The sequence below is a fragment of the Ranitomeya imitator genome, chromosome 4 (assembly GCF_032444005.1).
Source record: "Ranitomeya imitator isolate aRanImi1 chromosome 4, aRanImi1.pri, whole genome shotgun sequence".
Taxonomy (NCBI): Eukaryota; Metazoa; Chordata; class Amphibia; order Anura; family Dendrobatidae; genus Ranitomeya; species Ranitomeya imitator.
In genome coordinates, this window is record NC_091285.1 from 368,708,504 (window position 1) to 368,726,218 (window position 17,715).

Here is a 17,715-nt window from a genome sequence, read left to right on the forward strand (position 1 = left end):
TGTGAAATTGATTGTCAAACAGTGTTGCTTCCTCAGTGGACAGTTTGATTTCACATAAGTTTGATTTACTTGGAGTTATATACTGTTGTTTAAGTGTCCCCTTTTGTTTGAGCAGTGTATATTAGTAATGAATGAAAGCAGTAAAATACAATTTTAAAGCACAGAAGCATAGATAAGTGAGTGCTGTTAAGGTTTTGGTTGCTAGAGCTACAAAACATACAGTAATGCTCCCAGCCTGGCTCCAATTTAAAAGAAAGCAGACATGTAAGTGCCCAACTTGTCTCTTGTCATAATTACATGTGGACAATGGCAAAGAGCACTACTTAGTCTTGTTATATGACAATTAGCTGGTTGCTGGGGAATATATGCATACATTCCATTGTGGGGATAAAGCAATTTGAAATCTACAATCAGATAAGTAATAGGACGGATTGTTAGCTAAACAAAATGAGGATACATATTGGCAGTATATGTACCTGCTCAGCACAGGTTAAAGAAGAGTTTATGGATTGTTGTGACTTTGGCTAATTCTGTAAATGTCTAATTTGATGTGCTATCATTTGTTCAGCCTTTCAGTGTGGTGCAATAAAAAGTGTAAATATTAAATTATTAATAAAGTGCAAAAATAGTACTTATATTATTCTATATAAAAATATTCAGCTGACAAAAAAATTAAAGGGTTTTTCCCATTTTTTTTTTCAGAATGACCCGACTCTCCAGCTTCCCAGCATGTTTACAAGCTCACCAGAAAGAGCTTGTAAGCGCTGTGCATGTTTGGCCACCAATCCTTGTTGGCAGCAGTGGCTGATCCCCTTACAATAAGCAGTAAACATTAAAAAAATGTAACAACAGGAGGAGTACAAAGGAAAATTTGAATAAAAGTGGTTTGCAAAGTTGCTTATTTTTTACAAACATATTACAAACATACCTATCTTAGAAGCTCCGAATAATGTGATGCTACAATATATTGTACAACCTCATTTGTAAAAATGTTTGGACACTGTGTAAAATATATAAAAAACTAGAATGCAATGATTTAGAAATCTCTCATAGCCATATTTTATCTACAACAGAACATAGAACACAGATTAGAAGCTGGAATACAACTTTCCATTTAATTTGTAAAATAAAAGTTAAATTACAATTTTATGTCGGCAACAAATCTAAAAAAAAAGTTGGGACAGGGTTATGGAGAGGCTGGACAAGAGAGTAGAACTAATGAAAAACAGCTGTAGGGTCAATTTTCAACTGTCACATGGCTGCATATGGAAAAACACGTTAGATAGGCAGAATCTCTCAGACACTAAGATGGTTCACCAATCTGTAAACTACTGCATCCAAGAATTGTGGAACAATTTCAGAAAAACGTTCTTCGACATAATATTTCAAACACTTTGAATATCCCACCATCTATAGAACATATACCAAAAGCAAAAATAAATCTCGGTTGTACTCACAATTTTTAGAAACACCTGTCTTGATATTCTTGAGTGCTCTTCCGGGACTGTTGCCAAGACAGGCATGCCCAATATTGAGAAAAAAGTAGATAAGCACGTCCAAAGATAAAAAAAATATTCAAGCTTTATTATAAATCCATATCTTTAAAAGTCTGTATGTGAATAGTGGTACAGAAACCGCTCTGATACTCTGTGATTAAGTGCGAATTTAGCACCAGAAACGCGTCTCAACTCTGGAAAGCTGGTAATTGCTCGGAAAATACTCATGTGGGAAAGGAGAGAGAGATTTGAATTGAATTGAATTGAGATAGAGAACTCAGCTGACCAAGTGTTTAAACTTTATAGGAGAGAGAGAAGGCCCTGCTGACCACAGGATCTTACACACTACTAAAGGAGAGAGGACTCCACTTATAAGAGCTTACTGTGTATAGCAGAGAGACGGAGAGAAAGAGAGAGACGACTGTGCTGACCATAAGAGCTACACACTACAGAAGAGAGATAGACCTATCTTGTGGAAATTGAAAACAACTTTGCTGTACAAACTGTGCTGCCAGGTACTGACCAAGACTGTACAAGATATGATAATCAGATAGATTTCATAGATGTAGGGCATTAAGGGAAAGCCATGCAGAAAGATATTTGAACCCTCATGCTTCAGCCTTTTTTTTGTGACCTGTGAATTTATACTCTATGTATTTGAATTTGCGCAAAACTAATTTTTAGGAAATTTGACTCAAACTTGATCCTCCGCAGATCGATCCACTCATCTCTAGTTTCTGCCATGAATATCTAAATGAATACATTTCTACTCATGAAATTGAATGAAATGTCTAATTTTCAACTTCTGACCTGTGTTCTATGTTCTGTGGTTACTAAAATATAGATAAAAGATATTTCAAAAGCACTGCATTCCTGTTTTCCTTACAGTACACAGTACACAGTGTCCCCACATTTCTGGAATTAAGGATGTAAATATTGTCCTTATATTATATGATATAGTGTTATTGTTACTATATTATTACTTACAATATCTGAAAACAAAAAAAGAATAGTGTGGATAACAAAAATAACCCCTAAAGTTCATTGCAATGGCAAATAAAGGGGTATTCCCAAACATACAAACCATGTTCATATGCTCAATTAAGAAAATTGGATATCATAGAAAGGAGTTATGTGTTCACTACATATTTCTATGAGCCAGAGTTGGAATTTGGTAGAATGGGGATTAACCCCTTTCTGACATCCGACGTACTATCCCTTCCATGCGGGCTGGGCCCTTATGACCATGGATATTACACGAGTTGTGTGCGGCCGATCAGGGCCGGGTGTCAGCTGATTCTCAAAGCTGACATCCGTCATCAAGTGTCAGGAGTGGTCACGCACTGCTTTCGGCATTTTAACCCCCGGAACACTGCAATCAAAGAAGATCGCAACGTTCCTGTAGAATAGAGAAGCATCGCACAGGCAGGGTGCTCCCTGCATGCTTCCCTGAGTCCCTCAGAACAAAGCGATGTGATCGCGTTGTTTTGAGGTTCTCCCAGCCTGCAGACCCCCGGAAACAAGATGGCCGTGGGGTCCTTCTGGGTCCTGCAGGGAGGTAGCTTGTCAGTGCCTGCTGAGAGCAAGACCTGAGAAGTGTTATGATACGGTGGTCTAGGAGCAACATGGAACGAGCTCTGAAGGAAGTGGTAACTGTACTGACCGCAGTCCCTAAGCTCAACACAACACTAGAAGTAGCCGTGGAATGCTCCTAACTCTCCCTAGGCATCTCGTCACAGCCTAAGAGCTAACTACCCCTAAAGAAAGAAGCAGGAAAGCTATCTTGCCTCAGATAAAATCCCCAAAGGATAGATTAGCCCCCCACAAATAATGACTGTGAGTGGAGAGGGAAAAGACATACACAGAATGAAACCAGGATGAGCACAGGAGGCCAGTCTAGCTAAATAGATAGGACAGGATGGAATACTGTGCGGTCAGTATTAAACACTACAAAAATCCACGCAGAGTTTACAAAAAATCTCCACACCTGACTAAAGGTGTGGAGGGCAAATCTGCCTCCCAGAGCTTCCAGCAAAACAGAATAAATTCACACTGATAAGCTGGACAAACATAGAAAGCACAGAATGGATAAGTCCACAATCTATGGACAGAAAAGAGCAAGCAAAAATTTAGCTTTGCTGAACTGGTCAGGATAACAGGGAACTCAAAAGAGATGTGAATCCAACCAGGAACCATTTACAAGTGGCACTGGCTGAAGAAAGAGCCAGGCCTAAATAGCAGAGCAGAAGAAATGATAAGTGGAGGCAGCTGATGACAGCTAACTCCAAGGAGCAGCCATACCACTAGAAACCACAAGAGGGAGCCCAAGAGCAGAACTCACAAAAGTGCCACTTACAACCACCGGAGGGAGCCCAAGAGCGGAATTCACAACAGTACCCCCCCCCTTGAGGAGGGGTCACAGAGCCCTCACCAGAGCTCCCAGGCCGATCAGGACGAGCCAAGTGAAAAGCACGAACCAAATCGGTGGCATGGACATCGGAGGCAACAACCCAAGAATTATCCTCCTGGCCATAACCCTTCCACTTGACAAGATACTGAAGCCTCCGCCTTGAAAAACGAGAATCCAAAATCTTCTCAACCTCATATTCCAACTCTCCCTCAACCAACACCGGGGCAGGAGGGTCAACCGAGGGAACAACGGGCACCACATATCTCCGCAACAAAGATCTATGGAAAACATTCTGAATGGCAAAAGAGGCTGGAAGAGCCAAACAAAAAGACACCAGATTAATAATTTCAGAAATTTTATAAGGACCAATATACCGAGGCTTAAACTTAGGAGAAGAAACCTTCATAGGAACATGATGAGAAGACAACCAAACCAAATCCCCCACACGAAGTCGGGGACCAACACACCGACGGCGGTTAACAAAACGTTGAGCCCTTTCCTGAGACAACGTCAAATTGTCCACCACATGAGTCCAAATCTGCTGCAGCCTGTCCACCACAGAATCAACACCAGGACAATCAGAAGGCTCAACCTGCCCAGAAGAAAAACGAGGATGAAAACCAAAATTACAAAAGAAAGGTGAAACCAAAGTAGCCGAACTAGCCCGATTATTAAGGGCAAACTCGGCCAGCGGCAAGAAAGACACCCAATCATCCTGATCAGCAGACACACAGCATCTCAAATAGGTCTTCAAGGTCTGATTAGTTCGCTCAGTTTGGCCATTAGTCTGAGGATGAAACGCCGAAGAGAAAGACAAATCAATGCCCATCCTGTTGTGAATTCTGTGGCAGAGCTCCCTCCTGTGGTCACAAGTGGTACTTCGGCTGGTTCTCTCTGTGAGCTTCCGTTGGTGGAGGAAAGTGGTACTGCAGCTTCTGAGTTTCCTTCCTCAGGTGATGTGGTGAAGTCGTTAGGAGCTGCTCTATTTAACTCCACCTAGTGCTTTGATCCTGGCCTCCAGTCAATGTTCTAGTATTGGACCTGTTTCCTCCTGGATCGTTCCTGTGGCCTGCTGCTCTGCATTGCTAAGTTCCTCTTTGCTATTTGTTTGCTGTTTTTTTCTGTCCAGCTTGTCAATTTGTTTTTTACTGCTTGCTGGAAGCTCTGGGACGCAGAGGGTATACCTCCGTGCCGTTAGTTCGGTACTGAGGGTCTTTTTGCCACCTTTGCGTGGTTTTTGTAGGGTTTTGTGTTGACCGCAAAGTTACCTTTCCTATCCTCGCTCTGTTCAGAAAGATGGGCCTCACTTTGCTAAATCTATTTCATCTCTACGTTTGTCTTTTCATCTTAACTCACAGTCATTATATGTGGGGGCTGCCTTTTCCTTTGGGGTATTTCTCTGAGGCAAGGTAGGCTTATTTTCTATCTTCAGGCTAGCTAGTTTCTCAGGCCGTGCCGAGTTGCATAGGGAGCGTTAGGCGCAATCCACGGCTGCCTTTAGTGTGGTTGGAGAGGATTAGGGATTGCGGTCAACAGAGTTCCCACGTCTCAGAGCTCGTTCTTGTTTTTTGGGTTATTGCCAGGTCACTGTATGTGCGCTGACCTCTATGTCCATTGTGGTACTGAATTACCTTTCATAACAGTACTGGAGGCCCAAAGTACTAATGATTCTCAATAGAGGGGAAAAAAGAAGTTCTGAGACCATTTTTTTTTCTCTGCACTGTGTTTTGCCTTTTTTTTCCCCTAGACATTTGGGTGGTTCAGGACACAGGTGTAGCAATGGACATTAAAGGTCTGTCTTCATGTGTGGATCAGCTCACGGCAAGAGTACAAAGTATTCAAGACTTTGTGGTTCAGAATTCTATGTTAGAACCGAGAATTCCTATTCCTGATTTGTTTTTTGGAGATAGAACTAAATTTCTGAGTTTCAAAAATAATTGTAAACTATTTCGGGCTTTGAAACCTTGCTCCTCTGGTGACCCAGTTCAACAAGTTAGGATCGTTATTTCTTTTTTGCGTGGCGACCCTCAGGACTGGACATTTTCTCTTGCGCCAGGAGATCCTGCATTAAGTAATATTGATGCGTTTTTCCTGGCGCTCGGATTGCTGTACGATGAGCCTAATTCTGTGGATCAGGCAGAGAAGAATTTGCTGGCTCTGTGTCAGGGTCAGGATGAAATAGAGGTATATTGTCAGAAATTTAGAAAGTGGTCCGTACTCACTCAGTGGAATGAAGGTGCGCTCGCAGCTATTTTCAGAAAAGGTCTCTCTGAAGCCCTTAAGGATGTCATGGTGGGATTTCCTATGCCTGCTGGTCTGAATGAGTCTATGTCTTTGGCCATTCAGATCGGTCGACGCTTGCGCGAGCGTAAATCTGTGCACCATTTGGCGGTATTACCTGAGCTTAAACCTGAGCCTATGCAGTGCGATAGGACTTTGACCAGAGTTGAACGGCAAGAACACAGACGTCTGAATGGGCTGTGTTTCTACTGTGGTGATTCCACTCATGCTATCTCTGATTGTCCTAAGCGCACTAAGCGGTTCGCTAGGTCTGCCACCATTGGTATGGTACAGTCAAAATTTCTTCTGTCTGTTACCTTGATCTGCTCTTTGTCATTGTATTCTGTCATGGCATTTGTGGACTCAGGCGCTGCTCTGAATTTGATGGACTTGGAGTATGCTAGGCGTTGTGGGTTTTTCTTGGAGCCCTTGCAGTGTCCTATTCCATTGAGAGGAATTGATGCTACGCCTTTGGCCAAGAATAAGCCTCAGTACTGGACCCAGCTGACTATGTGCATGGCTCCTGCACATCAGGAGGTTATTCGCTTTCTGGTGTTGCATAATCTGCATGATGTGGTCGTGTTGGGGTTGCCATGGCTACAAGTCCATAATCCAGTATTAGATTGGAAATCCATGTCTGTGTCCAGCTGGGGTTGTCAGGGGGTACATGGTGATGTCCCATTTCTGACTATTTCATCATCCACCCCTTCTGAGGTTCCTGAGTTCCTGTCTGATTACCGGGATTTATTTGATGAGCCCAAGTCCGATACCCTACCTCCGCATAGGGATTGTGATTGTGCTATCGATTTGATTCCTGGTAGTAAATTCCCAAAAGGTCGACTGTTTAATTTATCTGTGCCTGAGCACGCCGCTATGCGGAGTTATGTGAAGGAGTCTTTGGAGAAGGGGCATATTCGCCCGTCATCGTCGCCATTAGGAGCAGGGTTCTTTTTTGTAGCCAAGAAGGATGGTTCACTGAGACCTTGTATAGATTACCGCCTTCTAAATAAAATCACGGTTAAATTTCAGTACCCCTTGCCATTGTTATCTGATTTGTTTGCTTGGATTAAGGGGGCTAGTTGGTTCACCAAGATAGATCTTCGTGGTGCGTATAATGTTGTGCGTATTAAGCGTGGCGATGAGTGGAAAACTGCATTTAATACGCCCGAGGGCCATTTTGAGTATCTAGTATTGCCATTCGGACTTGCCAATGCTCCATCAGTGTTTCAGTCCTTTATGCATGACATCTTCCGAGAGTACCTGGATAAATTCCTGATTGTGTACTTAGATGACATTTTGATCTTCTCGGATGATTGGGAGTCTCATGTGAAACAGGTCAGAACGGTGTTTCAGGTCCTGCGTGCTAATTCTTTGTTTGTGAAGGGATCAAAGTGTCTCTTTGGTGTTCAGAATGTTTCATTTTTGGGGTTCATCTTTTCCCCTTCTACTATCGAGATGGACCCTGTTAAGGTCCAAGCCATCCATAATTGGACTCAGCCGACATCTCTGAAAAGTCTGCAAAAGTTCCTGGGCTTTGCTAATTTTTATCGTCACTTCATCTGCAATTTTTCTAGTATTGCTAAACCATTGACCGATTTGACCAAGAAACGTGCTGATTTGGTCAATTGGTCTTCTGCTGCGGTGGAAGCTTTTCAAGAGTTGAAGCGTCGTTTTTCTTCTGCCCCTGTGTTGTGTCAACCAGATGTTTCGCTTCCGTTCCAGGTCGAGGTTGATGCTTCTGAGATTGGAGCAGGGGCTGTTTTGTCGCAGAGAAGTTCTGATTGCTCGGTGATGAAACCATGCGCCTTCTTTTCCAGGAAGTTTTCGCCTGCTGAGCGAAATTATGATGTGGGCAATCGAGAGTTGCTGGCCATGAAGTGAGCATTCGAGGAGTGGCGTCATTGGCTTGAAGGAGCTAAGCATCGCGTGGTGGTCTTGACTGATCATAAGAACTTGACTTATCTCGAGTCCGCCAAGCGGTTGAATCCTAGACAAGCTCGGTGGTCATTGTTTTTTGCCCGTTTTGACTTTGTGATTTCATACCTTCCGGGCTCTAAAAATGTGAAGGCGGATGCTCTGTCTAGGAGTTTTGTGCCCGACTCTCCGGGTGTATCTGAGCCGGCGGGTATCCTCAAAGAGGGAGTAATTGTGTCTGCCATCTCCCCTGATTTGCGGCGGGTGCTGCAAAAATTTCAGGCTAATAAGCCTGATCGTTGCCCAGTGGAGAAACTGTTTGTCCCTGATAGGTGGACGAATAAAGTTATCTCTGAGGTTCATTGTTCGGTGTTGGCTGGTCATCCTGGAATCTTTGGTACCAGAGAGTTAGTGGCTAGATCCTTTTGGTGGCCATCTCTGTTGCGGGATGTGCGTACTTTTGTGCAGTCCTGTGGGATTTGTGCTCGGGCTAAGCACTGCTGTTCTCGTGCCAGTGGGTTACTTTTGCCCTTGCCGGTCCCGAAGAGGCCTTGGACACATATCTCTATGGATTTTATTTCAGATCTTCCCGTCTCTCAAAAGATGTCAGTCATTTGGGTGGTCTGTGATCGCTTCTCTAAGATGGTCCATTTGGTACCCTTGTCTAAATTGCCTTCCTCCTCTGATTTGGTGCCATTGTTTTTCCAGCATGTGGTTCGTTTACATGGCATTCCAGAGAATATCGTTTCTGACAGAGGTTCCCAGTTTGTTTCGAGGTTTTGGCGAGCCTTTTGTGGTAGGATGGGCATTGACTTGTCTTTTTCCTCGGCTTTCCATCCTCAGACTAATGGCCAGACCGAACGAACCAATCAGACCTTGGAAACATACCTGAGATGCTTTGTTTCTGCTGATCAGGATGACTGGGTGTCCTTTTTGCCTTTGGCTGAGTTCGCCCTTAATAATCGGGCCAGCTCGGCTACAGGTTGCAGCAGATTTGGAGTCATGTAGTGGACAATTTGACTTTGTCCCAGGAGAAGGCTCAATGTTTCGCTAATTGCAGATGCTGTGTGTGTCCCCGACTTCGGGTTGGGGACTTGGTTTGGTTATCTTCTCGTCATATTCCTATGAAGGTTTCCTCTCCTAAGTTTAAACCTCGTTTTATTGGTCCGTATACGATTTCTGAGGTTCTTAATCCTGTGTCTTTTCGTCTGACCCTTCCAGATTCTTTTTCCATACATAACGTATTCCATAGGTCATTGTTGCGGAGATACGTGGCACCTATGGTTCCATCTGTTGATCCTCCTGCCCCGGTTTTGGTGGAGGGGGAGTTGGAGTATATTGTGGAGAAGATTTTGGATTCTCGTGTTTCAAGGCGGAAACTCCAGTATCTGGTTAAGTGGAAGGGTTATGCTCAGGAAGATAATTCCTGGGTCTTTGCCTCTGATGTCCATGCTCCCGATCTTGTTTGTGCCTTTCATATGGCTCATCCTGGTCGTCCTGGGAGCTCTGGTGAGGGTTCGGTGACCCCTTCTCAAGGGGGGGTACTGTTGTGAATTCTGTGGCAGAGCTCCCTCCTGTGGTCACAAGTGGTACTTCGGCTGGTTCTCTCTGTGAGCTTCCGTTGGTGGAGGAAAGTGGTACTGCAGCTTCTGAGTTTCCTTCCTCAGGTGTTGTGGTGAAGTCGTTAGGTGCTGCTCTATTTAACTCCACCTAGTGCTTTGATCCTGGCCTCCAGTCAATGTTCTAGTATTGGACCTGTTTCCTCCTGGATCGTTCCTGTGGCCTGCTGCTCTGCATTGCTCTCCATGCATTGCTCTGCATTGCTCTCTAGCAGTTCCTCTTTGCTATTTGTTTGCTGTTTTTTTCTGTTCAGCTTGTCAATTTGTTTTTTACTGCTTGCTGGAAGCTCTGGGACGCAGAGGGTGTACCTCCGTGCCGTTAGTTCGGTACGGAGGGTCTTTTTGCCCCCTTTGCGTGGTTTTTGTAGGGTTTTGTGTTGACCGCAAAGTTACCTTTCCTATCCTCGCTCTGTTCAGAAAGTTGGGCCTCACTTTGCTAAATCTATTTCATCTCTACGTTTGTCTTTTCATCTTAACTCACAGTAATTATATGTGGGGGCTGCCTTTTCCTTTGGGGTATTTCTCTGAGGCAAGGTAGGCTTATTTTCTATCTTCAGGCTAGCTAGTTTCTCAGGCCGTGCCGAGTTGCATAGGGAGCGTTAGGCGCAATCCACGGCTGCCTTTAGTGTGGTTGGAGAGGATTAGGGATTGCGGTCAACAGAGTTCCCACGTCTCAGAGCTCGTTCTTGTTTTTTGGGTTATTGCCAGGTCACTGTATGTGCGCTGACCTCTATGTCCATTGTGGTACTGAATTACCTTTCATAACACCATCCTAGCAGAAAAGGCCCGCCAAAATCTAGAGACAAACTGAGAACCTCTGTGAGACACAATATTCTCCGGAATGCCATGCAAATGAACCACATGCTGAAAAAATAATGGAACCAGATCCGAGGAAGAAGGCAACTTAGGCAAAGGTACCAGATGGACCATTTTAGAGAACCGGTCACAAACAACCCAGATAACAGACATCTTCTGGGAAACAGGAAGATCCGAAATAAAATCCATGGAAATATGCGTCCAGGGCCTCTCAGGGACCGGCAAAGGCAAAAGCAACCCACTAGCGCGGGAACAGCAAGGCTTGGCCCGGGCGGAAGTCCCACAGGACTGCACAAAAGCACGCACATCGCGCGACAAGGAAGGCCACCAAAAGGACCTAGCAACCAAATCTCTGGTACCAAAAATCCCAGGATGACCAGCCAACACTGAACAATGAACCTCAGAAATTACCTTACTTGTACATCTATCAGGAACAAACAGCTTCCCCACTGGACAGCGGTCAGGCCTATCAGCCTGAAATTCCTGAAGCACCCGCCGCAAATCAGGGGAGATAGCAGAAAGAATCACCCCCTCCTTAAGAATGCCAACCGGCTCAAGGACTCCAGGAGAATCAGGCAAAAAACTCCTAGAGAGGGCATTAGCCTTAACATTCTTAGATCCCGGAAGATACGAGACCACAAAATCAAAACGGGAGAAAAACAGGGATCATCGAGCTTGTCTAGGATTCAGCCGCTTGGCCGACTCGAGGTAAATCAGATTCTTATGATCGGTCAGGACCACAACACGGTGTTTAGCTCCCTCAAGCCAATGTCACCACTCCTCAAACGCCCACTTCATAGCCAACAACTCCTGATTGCCGACATCATAATTGCGTTCCGCAGGCGAAAACTTTCTGGAAAAAAAAGCACACGGTTTCATCAAAGAACCATCAGATTCCCTCTGAGACAAAACGGCCCCTGCCCCAATCTCAGAAGCGTCGACCTCAACCTGAAAAGGAAGAGAAACATCCAACTGACGCAACACAGGGGCAGAAGTAAATCGGCATTTAAGCTCCTGAAAGGCCTCAACAGCCTCAGAGGACCAATTCGTCACATCAGCGCCTTTCTTCATCAAATCAGTAAGGGGCTTAACCACACTGGAAAAGTTGGCAATGAAACGGCGATAGAAATTAGCAAAGCCCAAAAATTTTTGAAGACCCTTCACAGATGTGGGTTGGATCCAGTCATGAATAGCTTGGACCTTAACAGGATCCATTTCTATAGACGAGGGAGAAAAAATAAAACCCAAAAAAGAGACCTTCTGAACTCCGAATAGGCACTTAGACCCCTTCAAAAATAAAGCATTATCACGAAGGATCTGGAACACCATCCTGACCTGATTCACATGAGACTCCCAATCATCGGAAAAAATCAAAATATCATCCAAATATACGACCATGAATTTATCAAGATAATTGCGGAAAATATCATGCATGAAAGACTGGAACACAGATGGAGCATTAGAGAGCCCAAATGGCATCACAAGGTATTCAAAATGGCCTTCGGGCGTATTAAATGCAGTTTTCCATTCGTCACCCTGTTTAATACGAACAAGATTATATGCCCCTCGGAGGTCAATCTTAGTAAACCAACTAGCCCCCTTAATCTGAGCAAACAAATCAGTAAGCAAAGGCAAGGGGTATTGGAATTTGACCGTGATCTTATTAAGAAGACGATAATCAATACAGGGTCTCAAGGAGCCATCCTTCTTAGCAACAAAATAGAAACCCGCTCCCAATGGTGACGAAGAGGGCCGAATATGCCCCTTCTCCAAAGACTCCTTAACATAACTCCGCATGGCGGCATGCTCTGGCACAGACAGATTGAAAAGTCGACTCTTAGGGAACTTGCAACCAGGAATCAAGTTAATAGCACAATCACAGTCCCTGTGCGGAGGAAGAGAACTGGACTTGGGCTCATCAAATACATCCTGGAAATCCGACAAAAACTCAGGGACCTCAGAAGAGGGGCAAGAGGAAATTGACATCAAAGGAACGTCACTATGTACTCCTCGACAACCCCAACTAGTCACCGACATAGTTTTCCAATCCAGCACCGGATTATGTTCCTGTAACCATGGAAATCCCAGTACAACAACATCATGCAGGTTATGCAACACCAGAAAACGGCAATTTTCCTGATGTGCAGGAGCCATGTACATAGTTATCTGTGTCCAGTACTGAGGTTTATCCTTGGCCAAGGGTGTAGCATCAATACCCCTCAAAGGAATAGGGCTCTGCAAAGGCTGCAAGGAAAAACCACAGCGCCTGGCGAATTCTAAGTCCATTAAGTTCAGGGCAGCACCTGAATAATATAATAATAATAATAATAATAATCTTTATTTTTATATAGCGCTAACATATTCCGCAGCGCTTTACAGTTTGCACACATTATCATCACTGTCCCTGATGGGGCTCACAATCTAGAATCCCTATCAGTATGTCTTTGGAATGTGGGAGGAAACCGGAGTGCCCGGAGGAAACCCACGCAAACACGGAGAGAACATACAAACTCTTTGCAGATGTTGTCCTGGGTGGGATTAGAACCCAGGACCCCAGCGCTGCAAGGCTGCAGTGCTAACCACTGCGCCACCGTGCTGCCATGAATCCACAAATGCCATGACAGAAAAGGACAACAATGAGCAAATCAGGGTCACAGATAAGAGAAATTTAGGCTGTATAGTACTAATGGTAACAGACCTAGCGACTCTATTAGTACGCTTAGGGCAATCAGAGATAACATGAGCCGAATCACCACAGTAAAAACACAGCCTATTTTGACGTCTGAATTCCTGCCGTTCTATTCTAGTCAAAATCCTATCACATTGCATAGGTTCAGGACTTTGCTCAGAGGATACTGCCATATGGTGCACAGCTTTGCGCTCGCACAGACGCCGATCAATCTGAATGGCTAGAGACATAGATTCGCTCAAACCGGCAGGCGTAGGAAAGCCCACCATAACATCTTTGAGGGCTTCAGAAAGACCTTTTCTGAAAATAGCAGCCAGAGCCTCTTCATTCCATTTAGTGAGCACAGACCATTTTCTAAATTTCTGGCAGTATAACTCTGCCGCTTCCTGACCTTGACACAAGGCCAACAGGGTTTTTTCTGCATGATCCACAGAATTAGGTTCGTCATACAATAATCCGAGCATTTGAAAAAATGCATCTACGTTCAATAATGCCAGATCCCCTGTTTCAAGAGAAAAAGCCCAGTCTTGGGGGTCACCACGCAGCAAGGATATGATGATTTTTACTTGCTGAATGGGATCACCAGAAGAACGGGGTTTCAAAGCAAAAAACAATTTGCAGTTATTTTTAAAGTTCAAAAACTTGGATCTGTCCCCAAAAAACAAATCAGGAGTAGGAATTCTAGGCTCTAAAGCCGGAGTCTGGACAACATAGTCCTGGATACTCTGTATTTTTGCAGCAAGTTAATCCACATGAGAAAACAAACCCTGAACATCCATGCCAAAGCATATATCCTGAACCACCCAGATATCAAGAGGAAAAAAAAGACAAACCAGAGCACAGAAAAAAAAATGGTTCAGAACTTTCTTTTCCTTCTTTTGAGATGCATTTAATTCATTATTGGCCACTTGTACTGTTATGATACGGTGGTCTAGCAGCAACATGGAACGAGCTCTGAAGGAAGTGGTAACTGTACTGACCGCAGTCCCTAAGCTCAACACAACACTAGAAGTAGCCGTGGAATGCTCCTAACTCTCCCTAGGCATCTCGCCACAGCCTAAGAGCTAACTACCCCTAAAGAAAGAAGCAGGAAAGCTATCTTGCCTCAGATAAAATCCCCAAAGGATAGATTAGCCCCCCACAAATAATGACTGTGAGTGGAGAGGGAAAAGACATACACAGAATGAAACCAGGATGAGCACAGGAGGCCAGTCTAGCTAAATAGATAGGACAGGATGGAATACTGTGCGGTCAGTATTAAACACTACAAAAATCCACGCAGAGTTTACAAAAAATCTCCACACCTGACTAAAGGTGTGGAGGGCAAATCTGCCTCCCAGAGCTTCCAGCAAGACAGAATAAATTCACACTGATAAGCTGGACAAACAGAAAGCACAGAATGGATAAGTCCACAATCTATGGACAGAAAAGAGCAAGCAAAAACTTAGCTTTGCTGAACTGGTCAGGATAACAGGGAACTCAAAAGAGATGTGAATCCAACCAGGAACCATTTACAAGTGGCACTGGCTGAAGAAAGAGCCAGGCCTAAATAGCAGAGCAGAAGAGACGATAAGTGAAGGCAGCTGATGACAGCTAACTCCAAGGAGCAGCCATACCACTAGAAACCACAAGAGGGAGCCCAAGAGCAGAACTCACAAAAGTGCCACTTACAACCACCGGAGGGAGCCCAAGAGCGGAATTCACAACAGAGAAGCCTCCTTCACTGCCTGTCAGCGATCTGACTTTACACAGTGATGTCCTACTCTGGGACAATGGAAAAAGTAAAAAAAAATAATATTCTGTGTAAAAATATATTTTTTTAAATTCCTAAATAAAGAAAAAAAATATTTTTGCAATAAATACATTTCTTTATGTAAATAAAAAAACAATAAAAGTACACATATTTAGTATTGCTGCATCCATAAATAAATAAAAAACGAGGCAAAAAACAATGCTTTATCATCACACCGCTGAACAAAAAGTGTAATAACAACGATCAAAAAGGTGGATTTAAATAAACATGGTATCGCTGAAAACGTCATGTTGTCTTGCAAAAAATGAGCTGCAATACTGCGCCATCAGCAAAAAAATAAAAAAGTTATAGACCTCAGAATAAAGTGATGCAAAAATAATTATTTTTTATATAAAATAGTTTTTATTGTATAAAAGCACCAAAACATAAATGAATATAAATGAGGTATCGCTGTAATCGTACCAACCTGAAGAATAAAAATGCTTTATCAATTTTACCACACGCGGAACGGAGTAAGCGCCCCACCCAAAAGAAATTCATGAATTGCTGGGTTTTTTTCATTCTGCCTCCCAAAAATCTTAATAAAAAGTCATCAAAAAATGTCATGTGCCTGAAAATGGTACAAATAAAAACGTCAACTTGCCCCACAAAAACAAGACCTCACATGACTCTGTGGGCCTAAATATGGAAAAATTATAGCTCTCAAAATGTGGTGATGCAAAAACTGTTTTTTGCAATAAAAAGCGTCTTTTAGTGTGTGACTGCTGCCAAACATAAAAACCGGTTATAAAAACCTGCTATAAATAGTAAATCAAACCCCCCTTTATCATTCCCTTAGTTAAGGAAAAATAATAAAATAAAAAAATTTATTTATTTCCATTTTCCCATTAGGGTTAGGATTAGTGCTAAAGTTAAGGTTAGGGTTGGGGCTAAAGTTAGGGTTGGGGCTAAAGTTAGGGTTAGGATTTGTTAGGTGTCGAGTTCCCGCTGCTGCACAGGGGGAATCTCGATCCACCTCCGCTGCTGTCTCCCATTCTTCTCCAGCTGCAGTGGAGTCTGCTTGGGGGAGACGTCGGTCCCAGCGTCTGACTCAGGCAGATACTTTGCGCTTGGTTGCTGCTGCTCTTCCAGGCTCAGCTATTGTAGCCAGTACTGGTCAGCGGCGAGCAGACGCCTCTGGGACTAAGTTCTGCCTTTCCCCTTCTGAACATGCCCAAAGGAAGACTTTTCATTGGAGGTCGGGGTCACATGCTCAGGTCCTGTAGCAACTCCCATTTGTCCTCTAGAAAGGTCCTGAAGTTGCTGCAACTGTAAAAGGTTCGCATGGCCACACAGCCATGCGCTAGTATCATTTGTGTATGTGCTTGTCGCCAGTTGATACACTACCATTCTGTCTACATGTAGTGTGTGTACATCTAGCTTTGGGAATACTCTCAGCCAGGCAGTTAGCGTCAGTGGGGGCAATTAGTCACTTGGCTTAGCATCTGTTTCCTTCCTGTGTGCGGTTAGCACGGAAGAGTTCCAGAGCAAGCACAACCCTAGTTAGGGTATTATTCCCACGTGGAATCTTACGACTCTGTGCATCAACAGGGTTAGTTCATAATCAGACCGAGTGACAGAACTCATGTCTATACCGCCATATAGTGCCGCCACTCCTGCACGGTGGACCCTGAGCTACAAACGCACCTATGCTACTCTTATAATTACTCAGTGCATTCTGCCAGCCCTAACTGGATTGGGGCTAAAGTTAGGGTTAGAGTTGTGGCGAGAGATGGGTTTAGGGTTTGGATTACATTTACGGCTAGGGTACTCAGGACAAATTTCACAACACATTTTGGAGTCCAATTTCTCCCATTACCCTTGGGAAAATAAAAAATTGGGGGCCAAATGATCATTTTTTGTGAAAAATATATGATTTTTTAAATTTTTATGGCTCTACATTATAAACTTCTGTGAAGCACTTGGGGGTTAAAAGTGCTTATTACACATCTCGATTAGTTCATTAGGGGGGTCTTCTTTCCAAAATGGTGTCACTTGTTGGGGGTTTCCACTGTTTAGGCACATCAGGGGCTCTCCAAATGCAACATGGCATTCAATTCTAGCCAGTTTTGCATTGAAAAGTCAAACAGCGCTCCTTCCCTTCCGAGCTCTGCCTGGCACCCAAACAGTGTTTTACCCCCACATATGGGGTATCAGCAAATTTTTCTGTCCAATTTCTCCTGTTACCCTTGGTAAAATAAAACAAATTCTGAAGTAAATTTTTTGTGAAAGAAAGTTTAATGTTCTTTTCTTTTTAAACATTCCAAAAATTTCTGTGAAGTACCTGAAGGGTTAATAAACTTCTTGAATGTGGTTTGAGCACCTTGAGGGGTGCAATTTTTAGAATGGTGTCACTTTTGGGTATTTTCTATCATATAGACCCCTCAAAGTGACTTCAAATGTGATGTGGTCCCTAAAAAAATGGTGTTGCAAAAATGAGAAATCGCTGGTCAACTTTTAACCTTTATAACTTCCTAACAAAAAAAAATTGTTCCAAAATTGTGTTGATGTAAAGTAGACATGTGGGAAATGTTACTTATTAAGTATTTTGTTTGACATATCTCTGTGATTTAAGGGCATGAAAATTCAAATATGGAAAATTGCGACATTTTCAAATTTTTTGCCAAATTTCTGCTTTTTGCACAAATAAATGCAAGTCATATCAAAGAAATGTTACCATTATCATGAAGTAAAATATG

The 17,715-nt window shown here is 43.4% G+C and overlaps 1 protein-coding gene across 1 annotated transcript in view; it reads right to left on the reverse strand.

Annotated features, from left to right (window-relative positions):
• The window catches only part of LOC138676167 (cadherin-related family member 4-like), a 245,039-nt gene that overhangs the window by 54,614 nt on the left and 172,710 nt on the right, over nt 1–17,715 (reverse strand). The window lies entirely within an intron of this gene.